We start from the raw sequence: 24,624 nt of genomic DNA, 5'->3' as shown, positions 1-24,624 counted from the left end.
CATTTAATTTTAATACTCTGAACTTCCCTATCTTTTTACCAATAAATGTAATTACAAAGACAAATCAGCTACGAATGTAAAGACAATCATTCACTTGTTCAGTGGGAGGAGAGGCTACAGATAAGATCATTTTTCTCCTATCTCCTACCTTTTTAACTGCCATGAAAACAAGACTCTGAAATTAGTTGGATGAATCTTGACACTTTATTGGGTTGGATCATAATTTCATGGTTAATTATTCTCTATCTAAATCCTCCCTAGTTACTGCTTCCATGAGTTTTATTATTTTAGTAACATTCCTAGTTATCAAATTTCAATTTGTGTTTACCAGGGCAGTGAGACACATGTTATGGACAACGTCGCTTCCAGCCTTCTTGACTTTGGACTACATAACCTTAGGGTTTCAGTTATGAAGACAAGATGATAGGTAAGATCACATATTTGTTCTAGATGTAATGTGGCAATTTAGCAGCTCTGCTATGTGAACAAATGAACTTTTGTTTGTCTTAAAGGGTTGGTTGACTTAAAATTAAAATTTGAGAAAGGAGTTCAAAGTAGCTTCTGGTACTACACTTGTCCATGAGTCACATTGTCACGTTCACATTTTCCTGTTCTTCAAAATGTGATTTTTTTTTCTGCCCTATTAAAAGTATAAGACACACACAAAAAGGGGAAATGACTGCCTGCACACAAAGTGCGGTGGAATGTACACAATAAACAAAGTGAAAAAAGTGTAGTTTTTTTCCCTGGAATGTCTTTCAGTTCAAGTAATCTTAGATGTTACAGTAGATTTTAAAAAGTCAACTCGAAGTTTGATTTTTTTTTTTAGAGGACAGTGTTCCTTTAAAGAATGTGCCCCAAAACTGTACACTTTAATAAAAATAGTAATAAATCTACTTCCAAGTGCACTTCATATGAGAGCAGATAACATTTGCTTCTGCCTGAGAATCATTTAGCTTTAGTTTAAGTTCAAACTCAGTGGGGTTTTTAAATGATCTTCAAAGTTGCATCATTCTCCCTCTGTTTGTTCTAAAGTATTTTTCTTGGCATTATTGTTTCACTGTGGCACTTTAAATACATCTCCATTCAAAGCCATTCATATTGAGTTATGGGGGCCTGATTTCAACCAGGGAGTACTTGCTCAGGGACAGCTGCTACTGATTTCAGGATTTTTGTCTCAGTGAGGACCACAGGATCAGGCTATAGGTCTACACAGCCAAGCATTCTCCTTTGTTTTCAGGTAGCCCCATCACAATGGGCATCAAGCAACTCCTCTCTATTTAAAAATACCAATAAGCTGTTTTAGAGCAAATCCGGGGAGGTGCTGAGCCCCTCTTCTGAACGGCTGAGCAGACCTCACCTCCCATTGACTTCAATAGTAGTTGAGGGCAATCAGCACCTTGCAGGATCAGGCATTTATTAAAGAAACTTTCCTCATGGCTTAAAGGAGACAATGTTTATTAACATCTGCCAGTTCCAGTCTCTGAACACTCAGGTATCTCCTTGATCGGCCGTCAGACTGGCAGTGACTACGGCATGCTGTTGTTGTGCACAAACAATCACCATAAGGAAATGTATTGATTTACTGATATGAGAGTGCTAAGCAAATACAATGGTGTTGTGTGCACCTGGGAGGAACTGTTACTCTGAGCATGATCAATGAAAGCCCGATGCTTTCAGAAGCCTGGACTGATACAGGCTGAGCTGTGTCCACTAGCTGTGCCTTATCACCAGCTCTCAAACCTCCTGAGTGCGTCTTAAACCTTACAGCCGCCTCGCCTTTTAAAACAACAATGACCACCGCTTTTGGGCTGTAGGGCTTTCATCCTACATGCCTTCAAAGTGCAGAGGGACATTATTCTATTCAAATCTCCATACTATTTTTTTTTAAATCTAGGCCTCCATTATTAACACCTTAGTTAGGAAAACATAAATGACTTTTTATAATTTATGCTGCTTCATTTAATTTTTGCATTGCTTTCATCTTAGACACGGAAAATAAACGAGAGTTTATAGCTTTGATGAACTTATATAATGTTGCATTGTTTGGATGAAAAACATTACAGAGAAAATGCTTGTTACCCAAAAACTGGAATTACAAAAATAATAGAAACCTTGCATTAATTTATTTGCCAAAGAATTATAAAAAGCTTCTTAAAAAAAAAATCGAAACCAAAACTTGCATGTTGGGCCAAATTTCTGATAGTATCTTCAGAAGGGCTGTCCAGATCTTTTGGTGCCCTGTATAAACGACCCCACTGTCATGAGACACCTTACTCCAATTGTGACCTTGTGGAGGAGCCTTGCTGAGGCAGACACTGGTGTGGACATTTGAAGGGTTTCAGTGTCCCAGCTGGAAGTGTCCCCCGAAGCTGAGAGTAACTCAAGGAGTCCCGACTCTTCAGGCCTGCAGCTGAGGTAATCAAGTAAGCTTCATAATTGAGGCTTGAGCCTTTCGGGGCTCCTGGAAATAGAAAGGGTTTCTGACTAGGAGCCAGGACAGGGAGCTCTGGAAAGCTAAGGGTCTCTTGTTTATAAGATTGTTGTGTTCCATGTTTAAAGGCTACTAAGCTGCATGAAGGCGAATGTAGCCAGAGAATATTAGTTTGTTTCTGTTGCTCCAGAAAACTTGTAAATCTAACTAAAACTGAGGCGCCTTCTTGTTGCCTATGATGGGACTCCTGCTGCGTTTCCACTCAGCTGCATGGACCCTGGCTCTGCCACAGTCCATCTACCTGAGAATTATTTTTCCACCCGTCATATTTGCACTACTTTGAGATCTGTTTCTCTCGTTTTGTATACTAACCATGGCTGCACCATTATCAACAGCCAGCCAGGTACATAAGGCGCGAAGAATAAAACTCGTGACTTTTGGGTAGAAGAACACACAGCCCTCTACCTTGTGCAGCTGAAGAAACTAAGCCAACAGAGGGAACTGAAAAACTGTTGAGTAAGCCTAATTCAGTAAAGGGCAAAGAAACACTCACAGCTCCAGTCATTCTGGTGTCTCCTCTGAACATTAATGACAGATGGGTGTACCCTTTGAAAGGATATTAGTACACTCTTTCATTCTGTTCACTGCCTCATTCACCCACCCCCGAAGTGCAGTATTCCAATAACACCGTTCTCTGAGATAACAGACTATTGATACCTGATCATTCTGAATTAAAGCAGCAGTATCATTGCATTTGTATTGTATAGGAAGTGATAAAGCTGTAGGATTAAATAGGCCAATAACTAGGTTTAGTTATCAGAGGTGAATGTAACCCAATTTAACTCTGATGAAATTAGGCCATTTGCCCTCATTTTAATGCAGTGAGCATTATCTGAAGAATATGGATAAGAAGCGAATGGGCACTTGAGAGCAGCTGGCAGGCAGCATGATGACTGTGCTAGATGAGTTACAAAGTTTGCTCTCAAATAAAAAGTAGATTTATATAGCCAAAGATAAGGTGAAGTGGTTTAGAATTCAGGTGCGTGAAAACATGAACTGCCTCCCTATAATTATTTTCTGCCACAGAGCCTTTGGGAAATAAGTCACATGGACTTAACTCGCTCTGTTGAACCTGCCTGGATTGTTTCACTGAAGTAAAGGATGCATCCATTTATTTATTTATTGGATGCCGCTATTGCTGTCCTGCAATAGTGTGACAAATAGAGACATTGCTACTGCCACCTATTGGTGGAAAATAAAATGGAACAAAAGGTGTCGTGAGGCAAATCTAGGAGTTGCTGTTGCCACCTACGAGACTTGCAAATAGCTCTTTTTACATCTGCATTAGACATAAGAAGGATGTAGTGGAGGAAACAACTAAAGTTCACGTTGTACTGCTCATGTTAACTATTTCGATTTCAGAGGTTTGGTGAAGATGATTTTATATGGGACTTTTTAAATATAGGTGGCCCTGGGGCCAATGTAATAACATAGCTAGGTTAAACTTAGCATGGTATCTGTGATGACCAACTTTAATGTTAAGTCAAATTGTAAATGCTGCCCTCTAAGATTGTGTCTTCAGCTTTGAGATTGAAATCCTTGAATGATGCAAAATCATAGAATGCAGCAATCCAATCAGTCACTCCCTCAGCTCAGTTAGCTATTTATCTAACTAGGTAGGTGCTTACTCCTCTACAAGAAAAGAGCCCCCCTCCAAAGCTCTGGGTACCCTGGATAATCTTTTTAAAATATATTAATAATAGACTCATTAATAGCTGCAAGATGAACTAGCCCAGCAGCGTAATGATTATATGTAAATATTCGATGAACACCCCCCCAGCTGAATTCCCTCCAGAATCCAGGACCAGCATTTCCAGCCCTACTCCTCACCCTTCTCCTTAGAAGGGCTGGAGAAAAGATGGGCCTTACCTCACGTCTTGAAGCTAACAGACTTGAACTGTTAAGAACTGAGGCCTCAATCCTACAGAGTGATCGACATAGGCCATGCTGTGGTTATGTGGAGCCGGACTGAAGTCAGTGGAGGTGTGAGTGGATGAAAAAGCCATAGAGTTGCCAGGTGTCCAGTTTTTGACTGGAACACTCGATTGAAAAGGGACCCTGATGACTCCCATACCCCGAACCCCTCATCCCCGGCCCCACCCCAAAGCCTGCCCCTCCAGCCGGAGCCCTCACCCCCTCCTGCACACCAACTCCCCTGCCCCAGACTGGTGAAAATGAGCTAGTGAGCGAGGGTGGTGGAGAGCAAGGGAGGGAGGGGGGATGGAGTGTGTGGGAGGTGGGGCCTTGGAGAAAAGATGGGGCAAGCGTGTTCGATTTTCTACTATTAGAACGTTGGCAACCCTAACAAGCCATCCAAGTGATCACAATGCAGGACTAGAGCACAAAGGAGGAAGCATTTTCCAAAGGCCCCATTAGACATCTATATCCTATTATCTGTACTCACAAGTGATCAGTCTCCTAACATCACTTCTGTAAATTAATCCAGGACTAAAAATTAAGAAGAGCTCTTCTGAGTAGTTTGGGTGAATGCAGCAAATCTTTTTCAGTTTTATATCTCCCTATCTCTCTCCCTAATGACTGTCTAATCCTTAGGGATTTCCTACTCCTTTCTCTTTGGCTGTGATTAACCTTGTTCAGATGTATAAGAGCTGAACCTGTGCAGCAAGGAACACATGCTGCAATCAGACATGAGTGGGCCCCAGTTCTCCACAGGTATTGCATATGATAGTAGGCACTCCCCACGTGTGCAGTGCTCTTCTGCATCCTCAACCTCATGAAAGTGGCTTTACAGAAACAGCTTCTCCTCATATCTTAGGGTTTGAGTGCTATGGCTACAGACTTTGTGTGAAAGAAGCATAGAATTGGAAACACCATGTTAACCAGGCTCTTTTTAGTCACCGAAGGCTAGTGGGCAAATGGCTGCATGGGGAATTAGAATCATAGAATATCAGGGCTGGAAGGGACCTCATCTAGTCCAACCCCCTGCTCAAAGCAGGACCTAATCCCCAACTAAATCATCCCAGCCAGGGCTTTGTCAAGCCTGGCCTTAAAAACCTCAAAGGAAGGAGATTCCACCAGCTCCCTAGGTAACACATTCCAGTGCTTCACCACCCTCCTAGTGAAAAGGGTTTTCCTAATGTCCAACCTGAACCGCCCCCACTGCAACTTGAGACCATTACTCCTTGTTCTGTCATCTGCTACCACTGAAAACAGTCTAGATCCATCCTTTTTGGAACCCCCTTTGAAAGCAGCTATCAAATCCCCCCTGATTCTTCTCTTCTGCAGACTAAATAATCCCAGTTCCCTCAGTCTCTCTTCATAAATCATGTGCTCCAGCCCCCATTTTTGTTGCCCTCCTCTGGACTCTTTCCAATTTTTCCACTTCCTTCTTGTAGTGTGGGGCCCAAAACTGGAAACAGTACTCCAGATGAGGCCTCACCAATGCCGAATAGAGGGGAATGATCACGTCCCTAGATCTGCTAGCAATGCTCCTACTTATACTGCCCCAAATGCCTTTAGCCTTCTTGGCAACAAGGGCACACTGTTGACTCATATTCAGCTTCTCGTCCACCGTAACCCCTGGGAAGGAATTGGGAGGAATTTCTACTCTCCGTCAGCACAGAGCAGATGTGTGCTAGTATTCGCGCGTGGCTGAGAAGATGTCATGCTACCGGCCTTAAACAGACATTATTGTCTCAGAGCATTGTCCTGGCAGTGCTTCACATACAGAGATACATTGGGGAAACAAGTCAGTGTGCTTGGCATTTCAGATCCTTGACAATCGACAGGATTTTTCTCAAGAAAAAATGAGAGAAGCCTGAAATGTAAATATTAAACACAGACAGTATAATCAACTCAAATACTGGGCTGTCCTCAGTGTGCTGGAGGCACTGTTGCTGTCATCACCCATGGTAGAATGGGCCTGAGTATGTGGTTCTAAAACAAACTCCTTCCTGCTTTCCCTCAAGTCAAAAATAGCTGGAAGGATGATTACATCTCTAAGCGGCTTTTGACCTTTTGCAAGTACAGCAAGAATGAATAAAGCCCAGCAGGATTCTCTAAGGCAAGCCCACCAAGGGACCTTGAGGAGTCAAGATAATCTTCAGTTCCTGCACTGCTTCATCTCCATGATTATTTAAGGCCTGGAGACGTCTGTTTAGGGTCAGAAAGATAAGGCTGGAAGGTGCAGTAAGAAGAGAGGGAACCACAGTGGAGCAGGGTGGAGAAGGAGGGAGGAAGTACAGCAGGGAAGCAAATAATCCAGCCTGTGAAGATGATATCAAGATGGAGAATTTTCAGGAAGTAGCTAAGTTAAAGAATTACTGAGCCTCCCCAGACAACCCTTATGTTAAATGTGTGTGTTAAGTAGTCTGTCATGGAGGTTTTATCCAAAATCATCCAGCAATGAATAAATTAACATTTATGTGATGTTGCAATATCAAATATTTCATATCTAATGTTAAGGCTGAAGGTGGCAGGAAAAAAAAATCTATAGAATACTCCTGGTTTGTGGCAGAAATTTGTCTTTCCGCAACCCAATTTTTGGATAAACGCGGTTAGGAAATGGATGCAGAAGACAAGCAGGGTTGATATGTGTGGATGGATGCTTATTCACAGCATTTTGCTCTACAAATTGCTGCCAGGCATGTGTGTGACATACCATGGGAGGGTATTAAAAAAGGAACGATTTTTAAAAAACTATAGTGATGCTGAAGGCTGTGGATAGCTATTAAGAAGGGTGCTTTTTATTTGTTTTTATTTACTATTGTTTTATTATCCAAGCACCCTGAAAACAGGACAGATGCATTTTAACAATTCAATAAAGAAACCAACTGGATTCATGAAATATTTTAAACAATTTTTACTGTCTTTTTTGCAGTTTGTTGTCCCCTTTCCCTCCTTTCCCATTCTGTATTTATCATCTGATTTTTAAAGTTTCCTTTTCTTTGTGTCTGTTTCCAGCATATTCTATTCTTTCTTGAGTTCTTTTTCTGCCTGTGATTCTATTTACTCTTGATTTTCATATCTTTTTCTGTTCTTTTGCTCTACCCGCTGTCTCTGTCTTTTAGCACTTGCAGTTTTAATTCTTTACCTGCTTGCTTATCTTCCTCTTTTCTCTGCTCAGCTCGGGCATACCTCTTCCTAATCGCACACTTTGTCCTCGTCCACACTAGGGAAGATGCATTGTAACTGAACTGTCTCTTCAGTCTGCTTTAACTTAACCCAGTTTTAAGAGCTCAGTGAGTACCGGGCATAGAATAGAGAAACGAATGTAGAAATTCATTCCATTTTCTTTTAACTTTAGTTTTCCCATCCTCAAAACATGCAAAAAAAGACAATGATATGGAGCCTGATCCAAAGTCCCTTGAAGTCAGCAGATGGCTCCCATTTCAAAGGCGTGCTCTGAGGCTCATTTAACTAACCCTTGTAAAATATCTGGGATCTCAGCTAAAAGATGCTTGCCCCAATTATGATACCTACTTTTTCGTATGATTTGTCACTTCTAGGAGGCCACCATCCTAAAGATGAGGGTCCACTTTGTCAATGTTCTCCTAAGTAGCTGAGAGGTGTCTTCCCCTTTGCATGGTGGTAGAGCTGTTAACGTCACACTGTTTGAAAACAAAAATATCATTAGTATGCTGTGAAGAAAACATTCACTTCAGTGCTGTTTAACAATAACTCTTCATTGTCAGACTAGAGGAGCAAAGAAGCTGTTCTCTCATTTGCCATGGTGCCTACAAAAACCCTGACACTGGCAAATGTGGCAATGCCAATAATGCTGATCACCAATATTGTTTCCTTGGTCTCTCCCATCAGTCTGTATCCATCTCTTGTCTTATGTAAGCCCCTTGGGCAGGGTCTGTCTTTTTGTGCTGTGTTTATTCAGAGCTTTGCACAGTAGGGCCCTGGCCTATATGATATGATGTGATGTGATTTCCAGGTCAAATAAAAAAGAAAACCTGTGTTTATTTAAGTGTGTTGTGTGCTTTTTGGTTTTTTTTATTCTGCCAGTGTTCAGCTTCACTCTTTCTTCCAAGCAGAGTTTAAGGCAAGATACTGTAATGATACGGGCCTTACACTAGACAACAAATATAGATAAACATGGATTATCAACGAGCCATATAATTTAACTACAGAACAAGACCCACAATCGAGAATGCTAGCAGTTGACATGCCTGACTGAATATTTCTAGCTGATAGGGAGGAATTGATTTAGAATTTGAGGAGAACAGAGAAGTTTGTGGTCACTAAGCTCTTTGAAATCTCAGTTAATTCTTCCCTGTGAGTAAGAAATATAAGAGAAGCAGCTGATCATTTTGCACGTTAGACATGAATGAGCTACTCAGCTTTTCAGGAATCTAGCTTAAGAGGCAGATAAGAATGATAAAATTGTTGCATGTTCAAAGTGCTAAGAAACAGATTGAGAGAACCCAGCAGTAATTTTAATAATATGAGAAAACAAATTTTGGGAAATTACTGTACCATCCTCGCTAGTTTTAAGAGGCAGTATTAGAACCCATAAGTGTAAAAGAAGGCAGGAACATTCTAAATGAGGCCCTGGATCATAGGAGCTATTATTCTTTGAAGGCTTTTTGACTGACTCACTGAACTCTGGTGACCTTTTCTGGGTGTTCCTCCTTTTGTTCTTGAGGTCCTTTCACATCAATGGGTTGCATTTCTGGAGTACTTCTAAATTATTTCTCTGACTACAGCAGATAGAAATAGCCTCTATTTCCCCAGACGGGAAAGTATTTGGGTTCCTCATTCACAGGCCATTGACTCATGCCTTGTAGCAGAAACCTTTTCTGGCAAATCCAGAGATGTGTTATGGAGTAATTAAGCGTTTTATACTCATTACAATTAACCAGCAAGTATATATTTCCCTTGTGCACAAATTGGCTATAAGCATCAACATTTCTCAATCCATATGTTACCAAACAGCAAACAGACAGTAATAGAAAAAGTGGAAATGGTGAAAGTACGAAATGTCCTTTTTTTTTTTTTTTTTTTTACTTTTCAGTTTTCACCAAAAAGGTTAGTAGCAATTTGTCAAGTTGAATGGGGGGGAAGGGGAGGGATGAGAGGGGCATGATGCTTCAGAGCCTGAGCAACACTGTTTACACAGCTAATTTTGACACACTACTGCAAGCCTCAACTTGGACCTGGGCTGGGGGTGTGTCTCTCCCAAACGTTGTGTTGACATACCCGAAGAGGTATGTGGGAGAGGGCCATGATAGATCTTGGAGATCTTCATCCCTCAGGGTAGGAAGCTGTGACAGACAGTCTTTCACTGGAAATTTGTGCTCCTAGTGGAGTTAATAAGCTGTGACAGGCCTTCTTCAGAAACCTCCATCCTTCTAAGTGAAGTGGGTCCATGAGATGTCACTTATCCCAGGTTCTTTGCTCTTGGAAGTGGCGGGAGGCAACTGAGTCCTGGCAAGCGAGGACCCTAGAAAACTCTTCTCCTGGAGGTTCAGAAAACAGAATGTTTGTTTCCTGTAGTGAAACAGAAATAAAATAATTCGCCCTTAGATAGTACAGGGATCAATCCTTTTCTGTGTACCTTGAAAATATTAGAAAGCAAGATATTCTTTTCTGTTCTCATCGAGAAGATCAAAGGCCCCTAAATGATGTCTTCCTCATGACATTAAAAAAATACACTGAAAAGTCACAGAACAATTCGACATCCCATTAACTAACTATTACAAACATTCCACATCCACCAAGAGCTAGGATTTGATTATCATCCTGATTTTTTCATGACATTGAGGTTAATATAGTTGAAACAATTATACCTCCCCCACACCAAGCTTCTTGAGATTCAAAATACTGTGTATGTCATACTTCTGCACGCACTTGTTCCTTTTCAAGATCTGAAAAGGATGAGCAACAGTATTGTTATGAGTCAGTTTGCTCCCAGAAGAACTTGCATCCCTTGCAGTACAGAGGTAATAGCTATACCAATTCAGTCCCATTAGCTTTTGATTTCAGCCACAAATATGAGTAGTTCAAATTATGCCAGCTGCACTGTATTAAGTTTTAGGCAATTAATTATTCTTATTGTGGGTTTCAGTTGTTGGGAGATGCTTAACCAGAATGGCATTCACCCACACAAATTTCCTTTGACAGTTTCATTTGTGTCCCTAGATTCATAACTCTGGTTCCTCTCCATTTTTGAAAGCTGTTAAACTGGCTGTCATTGTGAATCAGAAATCAGAATACAAATTGGTTTTGATAGTTTCAGATTTACAACATTGTAATTCACTTGTTTCCAAAGTGAAGAACATGTACAGAGTGAATGCACTTACGCAGTTCCATCGTGTTGAAATGGACATTTGGTGAAGGCCAAATCCTCAGATGATGCAAATTAACATAACTCCATTAAAGTCAACAAGACTGATGGAGCTATGCAACTTTACGCTAGCTAAGTATTTGTCCCTTAATTGCCAGCTGATGATCAGACATGGACATCTTCCAGCTGCAGCAGGAAAATGGTGAGTGTCCCCTCTTATCCTTCAGGAAGCAGTTCACGTCTTTTAAAAGTGCTTGCTGGATTAACACTATACACACTCCAGAAAGGTCCATGCCCATCTGTGCATCATTATATATTTTAGGCTGTCTAATATTCTATCCACTGGAGAGATCAAATTCCATTTTATTAGAATTTCAATTCTCCTGTGTAGGGGTCTGATAGACACTTATACCATATGATCAGGCCCCTGTGAACTCCATGGCAAAATCTAAAGCAACACCACCCACATTTTCATGGTAACATTAATTTATTCTCTCACGATTAAAGACCCTTCATTCCCATCTCTGGATTTAAATGAATGGGGCATTTCACACCTCTCTGAGCTACTGTGGCAGATTGTCTGCATACTGAAGTGCCTCAGTTAGTTAAGATTTTCATGATTGTCTTTGTAATCGTAAGGGCAAGAAACATATCAAATGAGAACTGAGATGATGAAGCACAGTTCTGCAGCAGAGGGGCAATTCTGTGGCCAAAGAGTCATGGAATACATTGGACTTCTGACCTCATTATCCTAGTAGCTCTGGTAGCCTAGTAGCCATTCCACTGGGGATGAATGGTGCCCTAGGGTGAAATTCTGGCTTCAGTGAAATCAATGGGAGCTTTGCCATTGACTTCATTGTGGCCAGAAGACAGTCCCCTTTTCATGCCCCCCTCAGGATGGCTTTCGCCCCAAACCTTTCCCTCCAGACCATTTTGAGTGTGGAGGGTAGGGCAGCCAGCAACAAGACTGCTCTTGCATTGCACTACATAGCATATTACAATATAAACCTATCTAGAGCACTTCACAAAAACCTCTGGCATGGGACAAAATAAATAAGAAAGTAACATAACAACCGTGTTAATAAGAAGCCAGTTGAAGGAAAGGAATTTTGGGATTAGATAAGCAAGTACACATGATTCGTTGAGTGTCCAAAGGTGAAAAAACTCCAGCACTAAGGGCAGATGTGCTAAAATCTTAGTGTTAACATTCAGGATCAACTCTGAGAGCAGCTGAGCAAAGAAGAGAGCCGGTTGCCAAGGGTTTGTTGCACTCATTTGTTTGAACTTGCTGCTTGCGAAAGATGCCTGGTTGACAGCCCGAGAAATCCAAGTTCATCGATAAAGCAGGTGCAGCACAGGCCATGGACGGTCAAGATTCCTCTACAATAGGCAAAGTTCTGCCCCCTGGCACCCTCAAGCCAGCCGGAGTGTGTGTGGATGGGCCGTGTCCTCTATGGAAGGCCCAGAAGGAAGATGGTCTGAGTCAGCCCTTCCAGGAAGCGTATGCCGCAGTGGTACTTCTGCTCCGCACATCATGCCTGACCAATTCCATGGACCAGACTGTATGTCTGCCTCATCCTGCCTCTTCTTGTCCCTTTGACGATGGCTAATGCCACTGGGAGCATTAGAGGGGAGCAGACACTATGCTCTCCAAGGAGATTATGGCCAGCCAAATAGACTACGTTTGGGCTGAGGAATAGAGCTCCTTGCCTCCTCCCACACAGGAAATCTGCACAATGTGGCCGATTATGCTCTTAATATGGCAAAACTCTGCTGCAAAGAGACCACCTTTAAGAGTAAAAGGATAATTTAGTCCATTGAAGCCTTAGATTCTCTGCTGAACCACCAACTAGGATGCCAATTGGACTAATTGTAGTAGCGAGGAGGGCTTTGTGTGCATGCACATGTAATAACCACCCTCTTGGCTGACACACTGGGGATTGAACCAGGGACCTTTACAACTACAAGCATGAGATACTGCTGCTTGAGCTAAAGAACCACAACTCAGGTGCGGGGGTTATAACATCTCATATCCTATGTGGATTGGCACAGAGGAGGGCCTGGAACACACCCTCATCAGTGGGCTACACATGTTCATGTATCTTTCAACTGAGAATCTCATTGAATTTAGACCACCAAACAGCCTCGTGATGATGAGACACAACGTGGGGTAGGTAATATCTTTTACTGGACTGACTTCTGTTGGTGAGAGAGACACACTTTCAACAAGCTATCTCAACAGAAGTTGGTCCAATAAAAGATATTACCTCACCCACCTTGTCTCTCTAATACCCTGGGACCAACATGGCTACAACACCACTGCAGACAACAGTTGTGATGATGACTCAGTCAGGACTGACCTGGGCTGGATTTGAACCAGAAGCAGTCTACAGGTATAGGCATGAGTAATCTCTGAGTCATAAATGGTCCTCTAGCCCTAACGACTGAGAGACCTCATGCCCAAAGATTCTACATTTTTTCCCCCAGATTCATCAACCAAATTTTAGGGACAGGGACATGCAATTGTTACCCGGGGTTTTCAGAACCCCCAAGAGTGGTAACTTAACTATTTCACTCCAGGTGATGTCAGGAATAAATCAATGGGAACACAGCATTTCTGTCGGATCAAGGATTAAATGCAAGTAAGCGGGCTCCTGTGCTCTAACACTGCAGTTTATTAGATTTAAGCACACACAGGCATAAGCAATAGGTTTAGAACATCTCAATATTTACCTATCATCTGGAGAGGTATTGAGTAATTAACAGCAGGCTCACAATAGCCAGTTGTTCACCCACTAGGGAGAAAGAATGTCAGGAAAAACGTCTCCCAAGATGGCTTCAGAGGACTGCTCCAAGGTACACTGTATCAGCTAATATTTTATAACTACTGCAAAACACAAAGGTCATAGTGACCCCGCTACTAAATCATCACTTTTCCTAACTTTCAATAAACTTCTAATATCAGAGGAATCCAGACTCAAGGTCTTCCCTCTGCCAAGGTTTTCAGCCTCAGTTTCCCCTCCTCCCATTCTGATTAGCAGAAACTGTAGCCAGTTTTGACCCTGCTTCTGAAAGACTGTCTTCAAATTAACTGTAACTATGTGGTGTTCTATTTCATTAATTTAGGGTGGCTGAATGCACATAATATGGTTGCAATTAGCTTGATTACATTCTGGGGTATACACACCCCTCAAATCCAGGGCACCACAATGACATCTGTTGCCATGGTTCTGTCCAGTGCCAGTGGGATGCTGAGCTACCCAAAGAACTTAAAACAACATTTTTAAACTTAGCTGCCTAAGATTAGACCTATAAATCCATATTTAAACATCTAAATAAAAGTGACCTGATAGTCAGAGGTGCTGAGCAACTGCCACTTCCACTGGCTGCTGTGGGAGCTCATTGCACCACCATTTTTATGTAGCTGGGCAACAGGGGATGGATCCCTTGATGATTGCCTGTTCTGTTCATTCCATCTGGGTCACTTGGAATTGGCCTCTGTTGGAAGACAGGATACTGAAGGTCGAAACAGCAGACTGGACTTCTACATAGAGTGCTTCCGCCGACGTGCACGGGCTGAAATTGTGGAAAAGCAGCATCACTTGACCCACAACCTCAGCCGTGCGGAACACAATGCCATCCACATATCTATTCAGGGGACACCATCACAGGGCCTAATAACATCACAACCTGAGCCGTGCAGAACACAATGCCATCAACATATCTATTCAGGGGACACAGGGCCTAATAACATCAGCCACACTATCAGAGGCTCGTTCACCTGCACATCCACCAATGTGATATATGCCATCATGTGCCAGCAATGCCCCTCTGCCATGTACATTGGTCAAACTGGACAGTCTCTACGTAAAAGAATAAATGGACACAAATCAGATGTCAAGAATTATAACATTCATAAACCAGTCGGAGAACACTTCAATCTCTCTGGTCACGCGATTACAGACATGAAAGTTGCGATATTACAACAAAAAAACTTCAAATCCAGACTCCAGCGAGAAACTGTTGAATTGGAATTCATTTGCAAATTGGATACAATTAACTTAGGCTTGAATAGAGACTGGGAGTGGCTAAGTCATTATGCAAGGTAACCTATTCCCCTTGTTTTTTCCTACCCCCCCGCCAGACGTTCTTGTTAAACCCTGGATTTGTGCTGGAAATGGCCCACCTTGATTATCATACACATTGTAAGGAGAGTGGTCACTTTAGATAAGCTATTACCAGCAGGAGAGTGGGTTTGTGTGTGGGGGGGGGGGGATGAGAAAACCTGGATTTGTGCTGGAAATGGCCCAACTTGATTATCATACACATTGTAAGGAGAGTGATCACTTTAGATAAGCTATTACCAGCAGGAGAGTGGGGTGGGAGGAGGTATTTTTTCATGCTTTGTGTGTATATAAAAAGATCTTCTACACTTTCCACAGTATGCATCCGATGAAGTGAGCGGTAGCTCACGAAAGCTTATGCTCAGATAAATTGGTCAGTCTCTAAGGTGCCACAAGTACTCCTTTTCTTTTTGCGAATACAGAATAACACAGCTGTTACTCTGAAACCTGTCATTATGCAAGGTAGATGTAAGAGTAGCTAATGGGCTTAAAAGCATTACATTAAGATGTTTGGAAGTGGCAACCTGGTCAGGAGCCCTGGAGACTGCAAAGGCCCCGAATCTGAGATTGACGAACTGAAGATAGTAGTTCAGAAATAAAAAGGCAGATTTCCAATAAAGATGTTTTAAAAGAGGAAAACAGGTGAAAAATGCAACTGGTGATGGCATCAGCTCCAAAGCCCCAGAAAGCTCAACCTGTTAGGGTGGCCCCTGTTCAAGCTTATAACAAATACATCCTACAGTTCTTTGCAATAATTGCGCTCAAAGAGAGACTGGGAACCTCAATCCACCTACAGTGCGATTCTCAGCCACACGAAGTGAAGAAAAAGCGTCATCCTTTTTATATTGCTGTTCAGCCGCAGTGCTCCAATTTCCTATCACCTGCCTCCTCCTTGTCTCCTCCAATCACCAATGAACAAACTTAGCAAGAGCTAAAAAGAAGGAAGCCCGGTGGCTGGACAGACTTTGAGCTGTGGCTGAAGAATGTTCAGCATCACTTAGTTTGGGAGAGAGAAACCATATAAGGTGGTTTTATGCCAATGTGTGCTTACCCAATCCTGGGCTGTTCTGGGACAGCGTCCAGCACAATTGAAAGTCGCCTGGGCCAGTGACTTTAATGTCTCCGTGAGCCATTGCAGCAGTCCAGGATCAGTAAAGAGCGTAGTGCTCTGTTCCTAGTATATGCTCTGGAGGCCACTGGTCCAGCTTCAGAGACGTTTTGAACCAGCAAAGCAGCACAAAGCTGCCTCACAGCCCAGGAACTGGCTCAGTGTCCTGCAGTAGATAGTACGAATGCCAACTCAAATAATTTGCTGATCCATTTATGGAGTTAGACAGAAAACTTGGCTCAGACAATGAACCTGTTATGGAGACAGATTATTTGTTATTGTTACATAGGGTATATGTTTTAACATTATGATATTATCTATATTTATTATAGTCCTGGCTCATGGTTGGCAGAATTGTCATAGTTAATAATACTGAATTCTAGAACAGTGTTAACCAAAGCACATATGTAAATCCAGATGGAATGCACTGAGTTCTCTGAAAATTATTGAGAATAAAAGTATTCTCTGGACATCTGGGGATATCAACCATTTAAAATATTAGCTTCAGAAAAGGGCTTCTCCTGCAATACTTCTGAAATTTATGGCCATAAAGCCCTTAATGGAGAGGTTCCTAGATGTTCCAATAAGAAGCATTCAGAATGCATCTAACAATCTATATAGTAGCTTCTTGCTTCCACAAACGTCGTGGTTTACAGCCCCTTTAGGAAAATGCCATCCTCCTGTTTCAGCACATCTTGATAACACAACAATCAATATCAGAAGTCAGTATCTGCTTCATTAAAAGAACTTTTTTTTTTTTTTTTTTTTTTTTTTTAAGATGCCCCATTTTAGCCCAGAGACCCCTGGGTTTTTAAAACAGCAACCCTTTGATGTTTGCCATCTAAGCCAAAGTCCTAGGCAACTGGTTTAGCAGTTAGGAAAAAAGTCCTTTTATTGACACTAGACAGCACCGTTTTGAACAACTGGCAGCAACCCATGGCTAAATATTCTGTCCAGCCTCACCTCAGTCTCAACCACACTGTGAAGAGAGGCTGGGGAAGAGAAAGTACAGGAGTAATGCACCAGCACCATATCGCTTCTCCTCCATCCAGCACAACAGGACCATTAGCCTCTTATGATGCTGTGGGACCTGCTGTCTGCCCTGAAGCACACTGGAGAAGGCCTCTCCCACACAAAGTGCCAAACCTGTTGGTTGGGAGGAGGGGCTTGTGGACGTGAACAAAAATGGGACCGTGTGGGGCAGGCCTCTGTAGGTTTGGACTAGCATCCAAAGGTTGGGTTGCTTATCTCAAAACCAGGCCTTTGGGGAGCCTGAATTAGAATATGCATATTTAAAATAACCTAATTCACCTAAATGCAGAAACAACTCTGTGGTGACTGCAAGTCAGGTGGCCTCCAAACTCTCACCCTGTTTGGGGAACTGTGAATGGAATTTTTTAACAACATTGGCAGCTGAAGGGACATTATCATCCCTGGAGCACTTTGCAAATGAGAAAAAAGATGAAGACTAACCGGCAAGCTCACAAATAACTGAAATTAGCACGGCCACTGGTTTTGTATCTTGGCTGATGCCAGGTTTTGATATTTGTTCATTACCGTGGGAAGATGTTACAGGCAAAGGCCTGAGATTCACCACACTGTCACACCTATTTTACGCTGGCCAGCTTCAGGGAGTGATGAGGAAGGACCCAAAGCACCCCATACAGTCAAGAAATATTGGCTCAGACAAGGCTGCCTCTGTGTGTGTTTGTGGAAGGAGCAGGCAGCAGAAGTAGCAAATTATTTCAACAAACATATAATTGATTTTCTCCATGAAACCTGAAATACTGAATTCATCGTCAGAACCAGAATCTAAAGTTCTAACTTCTGCCCATCTCTGGCATCTGTATGTCAGGTTAGCATTGGTGCTGAAGGCTGTGGAGCCAATATTCATTCCACTTCCACTCAGGCATTTCCTTAACTATGGAGTATGTGCCAGGCTCCTTCTCAAGAAGCACAGGTGAGAGCCAGGTTACCTGATTGTAAATGGATATTTGGATGGTACCCACAGGAATCCACGCAAGTTGACTCTTGGGGGTCTCATTTCACCTCCTTTTAAATTCTGTGTTCAGGGATACCATCAGATAGGAAGGTCCATCTTCAGTATTGCCGAGGTTCAGAATTCACAGATATACTTTGGCTCGGAGGCTTCAGGTTGTTTAATGCTTCAAGCTCAGCACACTCCTTTTGCTTCAGGCGTTGGTGACTCACCATTTAAGCAAACATGCTCTCTCTTCCCTGGCATCAGCGGATAACCGCCTGGAGAGGACATAATTCATGGGTAGTTTCACTTCAATTCAGCAGAACTGAGTCCTGCTGTGTCAGCTCAGTGTACCTCGGTGGCTCAGAGACACTCCCATTCATATGGGGGATAATTAGAATTAATTCTGTAGTACAATAAATACAGAGGATTGTTCAGTTCACAAAAGACTCAGGCCTCTTAGAGACCACCCTGCCAGACTTGCTAGAGCCTCGTTTCTTATGGCAGGATTTTCAAAGGGCCTAAAGGCAGTAGGTGCCCAACTCCCATTGGCTTTCAGTTGGACTTGGCTGCGTAACTGAATCAGCCCACCCATTTTGAAAATCCCAGCATTTAAGGGGTAGGAGTGCTCAGCCAGGCCTTCCCCAAAACACTGTCACTCTGCAGTCATTGTGTGAGTGACAGAGCATAGACTCAGTAATACAATGAAGGAAGAAAGAGCAGAAAAAAATCGGGAGCCCAATTAAAAATCAGGCATTTTACTATATTTTTAAAGAAGGTCCTTTAGGAAGTAAGTTTATTAAAAATAGAAAAATTCCAGCAGCAGCTTCAGCAGAAAAGACCACCTTTATGAATTCCCCTGTGAAGGATAGAAAAATGTCTAAATTAGAGCCCTGACTAAAGTCGCTCATCTCTCTGGATCTGAATAACCTCCTTAAGCTGGAGCAGACTCCCAAACTAAATGAAAACTCCCAGCTGGACTAAGTCCGTTGGGGCTGGAGCATGTTTGCTGAGCTCCCAGACTGGAGTGAACTCCTCAGAGATGGAGCAGGATTTATAGTTCCTTGATTTAACCCCCTAAAAGATTCAAAATGAGACTCTGCCTAGTAAGATGTTAACTATTAATAGTGTGTGTGTGTGTGGGGGGGGGAAATAATGCAAAACATGAACATCCAGTTGCAGGGAGCCCCCTAAAGAGCTGTAAGGCTGCAAGAGAACTGGGAGTGACAGAGGATAGCCATTAGATGTCAATGATTCTGGCAGCAAGGATTCTACATCAGTGTCATTCAGTTATAGCCTTTAAGGCCTGAAATGACCACCAGATCATCTCATCTCACCCCCGTATATCACAGACCACGAACACCACTCCCAGCCCCCACACACTAAACCCAACAAAGGAAATGAGACCAAAGTATTGCAGCCCACCGGAGACTAAACTGTGATGGGCCACAGATGGAGAGTAGGAAGGACTGAGGTGCATAAGGCCCCTGCAATGGTAGACAGCCAACTGAGGTATACCCAGATAATCCTGGTGAGTGACCTGCACCCACAGGCTGCAGAGGAAGGCAAACAAAAAAACATGAACAACCAACCCAAGGTCTCTGCCAATCTGCCTTGGGGGAAAATTCCTTCCCAACCCCATATATGGTGATCAGTTAGACCCCGAGCATATGAGCAAGAACTAGCAAGCCAAGCAACTGAGAGAAAAAATTCTCAGTGCCACCTCAGACCACTGGCCCTCCCCATCCAGTGTCCTCTCTCCAGCTGTGGCCATCCAGAGTACTTCAGAGGAAGGAGGCAATAAAAAAAAAGCATAATATATTCGGGGGGGGGAGAGAATCTTCCTTCCTGACCCCTGCAGGTGACTGGCTGAGTACTGAAGTATGAGCTTTCAGGAACATAAACCAGAAGGAACTCCTAGGGCAGCTGCCCCTTACAATCACAAGCAACCCCATCATACCAGGATCCCTTTTGCCATTTAGTAATATGGGATGGCGGGATCATTGCAATCCCGTGGTACTTGTTTGAACTCATGGTCTAGATGTCCCTTCTCCATCTTTATTAGCAATTATTCTGGGAACTGTAAACATAAAACCTTGACTTTTCATTTGCTGAACATTTGAAAGCAAGTCACAGGCAGCAGAAGGCAAATATTTAGGTGCATAATGAACCACTCAGATCCCTCTATCTCATTTTCACTAGGCAATTACATTTCACTTTGGAAAATAATACTGTTTCTTTGCACACTTGATTTTGCACCTCATTGCCCCAACTCTCCCCTTAAAGCACAGTCTGAAAACCTACCCTGGATGCTCATTTAATTGAATGCTTAATCTTAACTTCTTAGTTCTCAGAAATTCCCTTCAGTGTTTGACAGGCAGCTGCAGACATGCTTCAGCACAGTCACAAAGGATGACAGTAATTATGTGTAGTCTCTTGCACAGCTGAAAGAATCACAAGGGGCATTGATCAATACTGTACACATATGCGTGCCCAAATTCTACCCTTCCCTACAGCAGTGCAACCCCACTGAGATCACAAGGGTGCCCAGGTGTAAGTGGGAACCAATTTTACCTCCTGAAAAATGAAACCTGTGTTGTGTTACCTATTTTTATCTGGCACTTTTTTGCATATGGATCTATGTGTGTGAGGCACTTTAATAGAAGTAGATCTTTACATGCAGATAAACTCTACACTGATTGGACATGCAGCTGCGACGGTTTCATTATTTCAACCCATCTGTGAATTCTAGACTTTAGCAATGTCATGTGAGAAGCCAGCACATAATTTTCACAGTCTGCGCCAACTATTTGGGGACCCACTACAGCAACTTAGTCAAAACCTCCCAGTCTACTTCTACTAGGCTTGTCACCTTTCTAATTGCTGGTAACTGGACCCCCGAGACCCCGCCCTTTGCCCTGCCTCTTCCTCCAAGACCCTGACCCCTTCTTTGCCTCTTCTCCCTAGGGCCTGGCCCCCATCACTTGCTTCTCTCCCTCCCTCCCTCCCTCCCATATCACTTGCTGGATCATCTCAAGGAGCCTGCCTGCAGGTAGGAGGCGGCCCTGGCTGAGCAGGGGCTGGTGCAGGTTAATGACCCAGCATCTCCCCTCACCCTGTGGTAACCAGACTTTTGGTTTACGTGTCATTTAGGGTTGCCAGGTCCCTGAAAACCAGGCACCTGGCAACCCTAAATGGCACCCGGACATAGAAGCCCAAAACTGGACTGTCTGGGTAAAAACCAGACAGGTGGCAACCTTAATGTCTACACAGCAATGTGAGCCTAGGGTTTGTGGGACTTGAGTCAGCTGACCTGTGTCAGGGAACCCTGGGCTACAGAGTCTACTCTGCATTTTAACCCTAGGTTAAGAATTTTCTGACCCATGCTTGAACCTAGTTGCTCTGGAATCCACACTGCAGTGCATAGATCCAAGTCAAAGTAAACATATTCCAAAGTATCCAGCTCCCCCCATTCCCCAATGTCGACACTCTAGCCCTAGGAATGGGATGCACTGTGGGAAAACTCTACTGCCCACCCTGTTTCCTAACCGTGGTGGTGCTGTTGATGGGACTCATTTGCCCATGAGGAGCACAAATACATAAACTGCACAATTAGCTCCTTTGGTGGCTGTCTCAGTAGAATGACGGCAGTTTGAGAAGGCCTTATACTGAACTACCATCTAATCTGAGAATTGGGCTCTCCAGCACTGGGCTGAGTCACATTGGCAGCAAAAAGCCCATGTGCACCTGTTCTGAGGATAATTAGCACATTGGTCTCCAGGGCTGTTAGACTATTACAAGGAAACTTTGCAATTCTTAATTTTTAAAATGGGATGTTCAGTGATGGTGTTTGGTTGGTTGTTTATTTTTGTCTGTTTGTTTTGAAGTTTGATATAAAATGAAGATAGTGAAAACACACACACACACACTCCTCAGCCTGGCTGCTGCCAGCTGCAGAGCGGTGAAGTGCATCCCTGGGGCTCAGGGTGCAGTGTGTTCCAGCATCCCCGCTCCCTGGCTCCCCCCCCCCCGGGATCCCTTATCCCTGCCCCCACCGCACCTCAGGGGGTAGGGATAAGGGATGCCTGGGAGGCTATGGGGAAGTTTTGGGGCTGGCTTCCACTTGCCCCCCGACAGTGCATGCAGCTCGGATGCCTGTGCTCAAGCAGCACCAGGGAGGGCAGGAGCAAGGGACAGAGTGCAGTGGGACCAAGCAGCTGCCCTGCAGAGAGGAGGAGTGGCAGGGCTCCCAGCTCAACACAGTCGGGGGAGGGATGACTCCCAACACCTCAGCCATTCCTCCTTCCTGCAGGGCAGCCACTTGGTCCTCACTCCACTCTCTGGCCCCTGTTCCCAGGCCCCCGTCCCCTCCCTCATCAGCAAGGATGAGCCAGAGCCAGAGCCAGAGCCAGAGCCATCACCTCAGGAAGCTGTGGGGAAGTTTTGGGACTGCCTCCCACTTGCTGCCCTCATAGCGTATGCAGCCCAGGCACCCCTGCCCACACAGCCCAAGGGAGGGTGGCCGGGGGGAGAGGGGACACCCGGGAACAAGGGCCAAAAAGCAGAACCCTGCAGGGAGGGTGAGCGGCAGAGCTCCCAACTCAGCCCAGCTGGGGGAGGGATGACCGCCAACATCATGGCAACCGGAAGCCACTTCCCAACTGGCTTGCTCCCTGGTCCAGGCAAGCTCTGCAGAGCAGCGAGAAGGAGCTGCTGTCGCCATGGGAGAAGCAGGATGGGGAGCATGCTCAGACAGATAACAGTGGTATTAGCTGCCTGCACTACTGCTCCTCTGCTGCTGGGAACTGTGGGATACATCTAGAGGACTTCCTGGACCTGAGTCAAGCTGGGGACACATGCACGATACCCATAGGGCTCGGACCCCAGGTCCTGATTAACACAGCTCAGACACTCCAGTTCTGTAGGGTCCTAGGACCCTGGGTCTGAGCTCTAGGTTAATACATTTGTACTGTGGACACAAGGGGGGTGGGGTTTGGTTTGATCCCAGGCTTAGACTCAAGCTTAAATTCTGTGTAGACATTCCCCCAATAAGAAGTTACTTACCTTGTATAGTAACGATGGTTCTTCGAGATGTGTGTCCCTGTGGGTGCTCCACTGTAGGTGTCGGTGCATCCCTGCACCAAAGAGCGGAGATTTTTTGCAGCAGTACTCGGTCGGGGGAAGGGCGTGGCACAGGAGTCGTCTTGTGCAGCCTTTGGCGCCTCCTGTAGCGCGTGCACCCCCAACGGTCCTCTCTATTCCTTCTCCATTGCAGAGCTCAGCTGTGTGAACTCCAAAGTAGAGGGGAGGAGGGTGAGTACTGGAGCACCCACAGGGACACACATCTCAAAGAACCGTCATTACTGCACAAGGTGAGTAACTTCTTCTTTGAGTGGTGTCCCTGTGGGTGCTCCACTCTAGGTGCTTGTAGAGCAGTACCCCACCAGAGGTGGTAGGGGTTCGGAGTTATGTATAAGTGTGTGATGAGAGCACAGTGAGGCCAACGATAGAGTCTGAGACAAGGCCTTGGGTGATAGCGTAATGCTTTGCAAAAGTGTGAGCCGATGTCCAGGATGCAGCTCTACAAATGTCTATTAAGGGGAGATTGTTCAAGAATGCGATCGATGTCGCCATGGCTCATATTGAGTGGGATCTGATGCCCACCGGGGGTTCTTTGTTATGCAGGTGGTAACAAGCTTGAATACAGGAAGAGACCCATTTGTAGAGTCTTGGGGTTGATATTGTAGAGCCCCTTGGAGCGCTCTGCTGTAGAGACGAATAGTCTTGGTGACTTGCGAAACGGCTTAGTTCTGTCCAAGTAGAAGGCTACAGCTCATCTGACATCCACCATGTGCAATGTTGATTCTCAAGAGTCATTATGTGCCTTGGGATAGAAGGTAGGTAAGTGTATGGTTTGGTTAATATGAAAATTAGTAGCCATTTTTGGCAAGAATTTTTCGAGAGGACGTAACATGATTTTGTCTTTGGTAAATACAGTGTACGGTGGTTCAGCCATAAATGCTCCTATTTCGCTGACATGTCTTGCAGACGTGATAGCCACTTGGAATGCAGCCTTCATTGACATGTGTAAGAGCAAGCAGGTTGCTAGAGGTTCATAGGGTGGTCTTGTGAGACATTTTAGCACAAGATTGAGATCCCATAGTGGTGCAGGTTGGCGTACTTCTGGGTACATGTTCTGTATACCTGTTAGAAAGCGCCATGTAATCGGGTGAGCAAATATTGAAGCCACTTCTATCTGTTCACGGAGGGCCGTGATGGCAGCTAGGTGTACTTTAATAGAACTTATGGCTAAGCCCATTTCCTTCAGTTCTAGTTGGTAGTCTGAGATCATAGATAGAGGCGCTTTGGTTGCATCCAGCTCTTTCTGTTGACACCAAAGGGAGAATCTTCTCCAATTGTGGTGGTAAGTCTTTCTAGTGGTGAGGTGACGGCAATTTAATAATACCTGTTTCACTTTCTCCAAACAGTTCAATTCCCCATGTTGGAACCACACAGGAGCCATGAGAAGAGGAGAAGTAAGCAGAGCAGGGCTGCAGAGATTACAGTGAGAATGAATGAGATGGCGAAGGCCAACATGGGGGAAACAAAGTCTCTGGAGGTGGTGTGTTTTGGGAAAGCCAAGGAGGCCACAGCGAGCTGGTT

General features: G+C 44.1%; 1 long non-coding RNA gene across 1 annotated transcript; it reads left to right on the top strand.

Moving 5' to 3' along the window:
* The first annotated feature begins 411 nt into the window (after positions 1-411).
* LOC141981588 (uncharacterized) lies at positions 412-24,624 on the top strand. The gene is made up of 3 exons (XR_012637843.1): positions 412-427; positions 23,237-23,333; positions 24,450-24,624. It is a non-coding gene; the product is annotated as an uncharacterized LOC141981588 (long non-coding RNA).

Source organism: Natator depressus, chromosome 2 (assembly GCF_965152275.1).
Source record: "Natator depressus isolate rNatDep1 chromosome 2, rNatDep2.hap1, whole genome shotgun sequence".
NCBI classification, from domain to species: Eukaryota; Metazoa; Chordata; order Testudines; family Cheloniidae; genus Natator; species Natator depressus.
The sequence above is the reverse complement of the archived record's forward strand: the minus strand, read 5'-3'. Positions and strand labels throughout refer to the sequence as shown.